The sequence below is a fragment of the Drosophila nasuta genome, unplaced genomic scaffold (assembly GCF_023558535.2).
Source record: "Drosophila nasuta strain 15112-1781.00 unplaced genomic scaffold, ASM2355853v1 ctg133_pilon, whole genome shotgun sequence".
Classification (NCBI taxonomy): Eukaryota; Metazoa; Arthropoda; class Insecta; order Diptera; family Drosophilidae; genus Drosophila; species Drosophila nasuta.
This window is the reverse complement of record NW_026869374.1, coordinates 1-6,501: the sequence shown is the minus strand read 5'-3', so window position 1 is coordinate 6,501 and position 6,501 is coordinate 1. Positions and strand designations below refer to the sequence as shown.

Sequence of the window (6,501 nt, the reverse complement as noted above, 5' to 3'; positions counted from 1 at the left end):
CGCCATCATGGCCAATTCTTCCTCACACCACCTGGTTTTCACGTCAACACGCGTACGAAGCTCATCAAGCCTGTCTTTGTGCTGACGCGACATGTGGACGCCTAAACCGGTCTTTGTTCCAAAAGATCGGCCGCATTCCACACATAGATGTCCAACAACTGGATTAGCATCTACGTTCCTTCCCTGATGGGCTCCTACGGATGCCGTAGGAGAATTCACTGAATAACTTTCAGCTATCCGAGGCATGTTATTTAAGTTTGCACCATCAGTTTTCAGGACCATCGGGGTGGTAACCCAATGGCCCCTTTCGCCGCTCATATTCGCTGCTGCCGAAACTACATCGGTCCAGCACCCGGAGGACACCACGAGGAGGCCACAAGTTAAGTGGGGCACATGTTGCCTATGAGTCGACTTGATCTGACTAACGAAGGACGGTAGTCCACTTGCCATTGCTGATAAATGAACCATTATTCCCCTTCTGCAGACCCATTGATCCTCCTTAAGAGAGTCATAGTTACTCCCGCCGTTGACCCGCGCTTACTTGAATTTCTTCACTTTGACATTCAGAGCACTGGGCAGAAATCACATTGTGTCAACACCCGCTAGGGCCATCACAATGCTTTGTTTTAATTAGACAGTCGGATTCCCCAAGTCCGTGCCAGTTCTGAATTGATTGTTAATTGATAATCGTTATAATTTAAAAGAACTAGCTGGTTGCCCAACTAGTATTCTTAAAAATTTTAGCAAGAAAGTTCCACAATTGGCTACGTAACTAAACTATCCGGGGAACAAGAAACTACCATAAATGATAGAAACTCTATTTACCCAGAACGAGCACATAAACCATGTTATTGTTTCCCAATCAAGCCCGACTATCTCAATCTTCAGAGCCAATCCTTATCCCGAAGTTACGGATCTAATTTGCCGACTTCCCTTACCTACATTATTCTATCGACTAGAGACTCTTCACCTTGGAGACCAGCTGCGGATATTGGTACGGCCTGTTGAGAAGTTTGCGTGTCCCCACCATAAATTTTCAAGGTCCGAGGAGAAAATATCGACACAACAGTATATGTCATGCTCTTCTAGCCCATCTACCATATCTCTCTGCGAAAGACTTCCATGGTAGTACGGCTATAAAACAGAAAAGAAAACTCTTCCGATATCTCTCGACGGCTTCTTTATGGTCGTTCCTGTTGCCAGGATGAGCACGAGGCCCATATTTAATAACAAACGGATACTCAACAGGTTACGGAATTGGAACCGTATTCCCTTTCGTTCAAAATTATTCAAGTTTTTTAATTATGACAAAATATAAATTTTAGTTACTTTTTTACTTGAAAATTTTCGGCTTTCGCCTTGAACTTAGGACCGACTAACTCGTGATCAACCACTGTTCACACGAAACCCTTCTCCACTTCAGTCCTCCAAGGTCTCATTCGATTATTTGCTACTACCACCAAGATCTGTACCAATGACGGCTCCATGCAGGCTTACGCCAAACACTTCTAAGCACACCATTGTACCTTCCTACTCACTAAAGTTTCAAAATTTATATTACAAGTAATATAAATCATCTACTTTAGCGGTAATGTATAGGTATACAACTTAAGCGCCATCCATTTTAAGGGCTAGTTGCTTCGGCAGGTGAGTTGTTACACACTCCTTAGCGGATTTCGACTTCCATGATCACCGTCCTGCTGTTTTAAGCAACCAACGCCTTTCATGGTTTCTGAATGAGTTGTTAATTTGGGCACCGTAACATTACGTTTGGTTCATCCCACAGCGCCAGTTCTGCTTACCAAAAGTGGCCCACTGGGCACATTATATCATAACCTTAAACTTCATATCAAGAAAGTTAAGGTTCTTACCCATTTAAAGTTTGAGAATAGGTTAAGATCGTTTCGACCCTAAGGCCTCTAATCATTCGCTTTACCAGATAAGATTATTTTATACAACAGTTAAATGCACCAGCTATCCTGAGGGAAACTTCGGAAGGAACCAGCTACTAGATGGTTCGATTGGTCTTTCGCCCCTATACTCAATTCTGACAATCGATTTGCACGTCAGAACTGTTTCGGTCTTCCATCAGGGTTTCCCCTGACTTCAACCTGATCAAGTATAGTTCACCATCTTTCGGGTCACAGCATATATGCTCAAGGTACGTTCCAGTTAGAGGCATAAATAATATAAATATTATTATACATAACTATATAGAACGCCCCGGGATTGCGTTAATCAACTATAAATAGTTAAAAAACTAATCCCAATAATAGTCAAGTTAATTACGCTATTAGGTTTATATCCCAATAACTTGCACATATGTTAGACTCCTTGGTCCGTGTTTCAAGACGGGTCCCGAAGGTATCCTGAATCTTTCGCATTGTTAATCATACAAGTGCTTATAATAAACATAAAAATCAATGATAATCATGCCATTATATAATTCCGAAAAATTAACGCACTGTACTCATATAATCTATCAGCACTTTATCAAATTTTTGAAATTTATTTTATGTTAAAATGCAAGCACTCTAATTTAAATAAACTCTTATCAAAATTGTTTGATAAATTCCATACATGCTAATAGATTACAATGTCCTTATATGGAAAAAATGCACACTATCGTTATAATATTGATTAAATATTACAATTCTAATGATGAATTTTCCATAACGGATATTCAGGTTCATCGGGCTTAACCTCTAAGCAGTTTCACGTACTATTTAACTCTCTATTCAGAGTTCTTTTCAACTTTCCCTCACGGTACTTGTTTACTATCGGTCTCATGGTTATATTTAGTTTTAGATGGAGTTTACCACCCACTTAGTGCTGCACTATCAAGCAACACGACTCTTTGGAAACATCATCTAATAATCATTAACGTTATACGGGCCTGGCACCCTCTATGGGTAAATGGCCTCATTTAAGAAGGACTTAAATCGTTAATTTCTCATACTAGAATATTGACGTTCCATACACTGCATCTCACATTTGCCATATAGACAAAGTGACTTAGTGCTGAACTGATTTCTTTTCGCTCGCCGCTACTAAGAAAATCCTTGTTAGTTTCTTTTCCTCCCTAATTAATATGCTTAAATTCAGGGGTAGTCCCATATGAGTTGAGGTTGTTTAATTACACTTATAGACAATTCTCTGCCTATTTTGAAATATACTATTTTTTCTTGAAGGTCCATAATATTCACAAAATTATTCTTTATACCATATTCGTTAATAAGAGGCAATTCTAGTTTATAAAATAATATATTTTATGCTAGACATTCCTCAATATTATTTGAAATGAATAAAGAACATATAATTCTTCAAATTTCTCATGCAACAGAGTTTTAGTATTTTCATTTATTAATTCATATTATGAATATCTTAAGCGAGAACTTTTAGATTCACACTTATATTATCCAATAATATACAATGTGCTTAAAATTCCGAAAAATTTTAAACAACTTATTTAGCATAGTCTTACAACCCTCAACCATATGTAGTCCAAGCAGCACTAAAAATTAATTAAAGTACATAACAGCATGGACTGCGATATGCGTTCAAAATGTCGATGTTCATGTGTCCTGCAGTTCACACGATGACGCACAGTTTGCTGCGTTCTTCATCGACCCATGAGCCGAGTGATCCACCGCTTAGAGTGATACAATTTTTTTTATTTCATTACGTCAAGAATATTTTTATTGAAAGAAATTAAAAATACACCATTTTACTGGCATATATCAATTCCTTCAATAAAATTTTTTTATACCTAAATAAATGTTGCGAAATGTCTTAGTTTTACATAATCGATAATAATAAGATATATGACAAGTATATTTTAGCTAAATTTATTTATTATGATCAACATATGTAAAGCGTTAACCTGCAAACAGGTACAACATTGTTTTTCTTTAGGTGTTGCGAACCAATGTATGCGCACTGGAATATGCACAATACATTTTGCAACGCATGTATATTATGGTACATATACACGCAGTTTTTATTTTATCCAAAACACATAAAACACTCTTAATACAGTATATAATAATAATAATACATGACAAACGGTTTTTAGCTAATTTAAATTATTATATGTTGCATAATTGTATCTCATATGATTGAATAAAATATTTATATTTATTAGTTACATAATTTATTAAATATTGCAATTCCCTAAAAGAGAAAAACAAATTTAATTTATTAACGGTTAGATGCATTAAAACAATAATGATCCTTCCGCAGGTTCACCTACGGAAACCTTGTTACGACTTTTACTTCCTCTAAATAATCAAGTTCGGTCAACTTTTGCGAAACAACCGCAACACACAAGGCGTCACAGTGATCACGTCCGGAGACCTCACTAAATAATTCAATCGGTAGTAGCGACGGGCGGTGTGCACAAAGGGCAGGGACGTAATCAATGCGAGTTAATGACTCACACTTACTGGGAATTCCAAGTTCATGTGAACAGTTTCAGTTCACAATCCCAAGCATGAAAGTGGTTCAGCGGTTTACCCGGACCTCTCGGTCTAGGAAATACACGTTGATACTTTCATTGTAGCGCGCGTGCAGCCCAGGACATCTAAGGGCATCACAGACCTGTTATTGCTCAATCTCATTATTGCTAGACGCAATTTGTCCATTTAAGAAGCTAGTGTCCTTATAATGGGACAAACCAACAGGTACGGCTCCACTTATATAAACACATTCAAACACAATAAACATTTTACTGCCACCATGAATGAAGGCTATATAAGCTTCAACACCATAATCCTGAAGATATCTATTTAATATATTTGAGTCTCGTTCGTTATCGGAATTAACCAGACAAATCACTCCACGAACTAAGAACGGCCATGCACCACCACCCATAGATTCGAGAAAGAGCTATCAATCTGTCTTACACACTTATGTTCGGACCTGGTAAGTTTTCCCGTGTTGAGTCAAATTAAGCCGCAGGCTCCACTCCTGGTGGTGCCCTTCCGTCAATTCCTTTAAGTTTCAGCTTTGCAACCATACTTCCCCCGGAGCCCAAAAGCTTTGGTTTCCCGGGAAGCGACTGAGAGAGCCATAAAAGTAGCTACACCCAATTGCTAGCTGGCATCGTTTATGGTTAGAACTAGGGCGGTATCTGATCGCCTTCGAACCTCTAACTTTCGTTCTTGATTAATGAAAACATCTTTGGCAAATGCTTTCGCTTAAGTTAGTCTTACGACGGTCCAAGAATTTCACCTCTCGCGTCGTAATACTAATGCCCCAAACTGCTTCTATTAATCATTACCTCTTGATCTGAAAACCAATGAAAGCAGAACAGAGGTCTTATTTCATTATCCCATGCACAGAATATTCAGGCATTTGAAGCCTGCTTTAAGCACTCTAATTTGTTCAAAGTAATTGTACCGGCCCACAATAACACTCGATGAAGAGCACTAATGCAGGTTTTTAAATAGGAGGAACATATAAAAAAGTACAAGTACCTAATTATATATAAGAACTCCACCGGTAATACGCTTACATACATAAAGGTATAGTACTAACTACAATTGTAAGTTGCACTACCCGTATGAAGCACAAGTTCAACTACGAACGTTTTAACCGCAACAACTTTAATATACGCTATTGGAGCTGGAATTACCGCGGCTGCTGGCACCAGACTTGCCCTCCAATAGGTCCTTGTTAAAGGATTTAAAGTGTACTCATTCCAATTACAGGGCCTCGGATATGAGTCCTGTATTGTTATTTTTCGTCACTACCTCCCCGAGCTGGGAGTGGGTAATTTACGCGCCTGCTGCCTTCCTTAGATGTGGTAGCCGTTTCTCAGGCTCCCTCTCCGGAATCGAACCCTGATTCCCCGTTACCCGTTGCAACCATGGTAGTCCTAGATACTACCATCAAAAGTTGATAGGGCAGACATTTGAAAGATCTGTCGTCGGTACGAGACCATACGATCTGCATGTTATCTAGAGTTCAACCAGTGTAACGATCTTGCGATCGCTTGGTTTTAGCCTAATAAAAGCACACGTTCCAGAAGGTCCGTGTTTTAATTGCATGTATTAGCTCTAGAATTACCACAGTTATCCAAGTAACTGTTAACGATCTAAGGAACCATAACTGATATAATGAGCCTTTTGCGGTTTCACTATTAATTCGTGTGTACTTAGACATGCATGGCTTAATCTTTGAGACAAGCATATAACTACTGGCAGGATCAACCAGAATAATGTTCATTTCATTATGTAAATATATTTAAAATATAATTACATAAATCTTCAAATATGTAAAATACATGACAACTCACAAATATTTTTGAATAACAAACGATAATATTCAATAATTGTATATATATATATGTTATACTTGACATGTACTATACGAATGTGGCCATAATTAGATAGCATTCACGTTCGCTAGTTATAATTCACAATTGTTTATATAAATATATATACTTATATATAAAATATATATGCATATAATCGTTCAAAAATATCATTTTATTTCAAC

At 37.8% G+C, this 6,501-nt stretch overlaps 2 non-coding genes across 2 annotated transcripts; both read right to left on the bottom strand.

The window, feature by feature from the left end:
* Positions 1–3,483: 3,483 nt before the first annotated feature.
* Positions 3,484–3,661, bottom strand: LOC132797517 (5.8S ribosomal RNA). The gene has a single exon (XR_009633686.1). It is a non-coding gene; the product is annotated as a 5.8S ribosomal RNA (ribosomal RNA).
* Positions 3,662–4,225: 564 nt separating this feature from the next.
* LOC132797518 (small subunit ribosomal RNA) lies at positions 4,226–6,219 on the bottom strand. The gene has a single exon (XR_009633687.1). It is a non-coding gene; the product is annotated as a small subunit ribosomal RNA (ribosomal RNA).
* Positions 6,220–6,501: the final 282 nt, after the last annotated feature.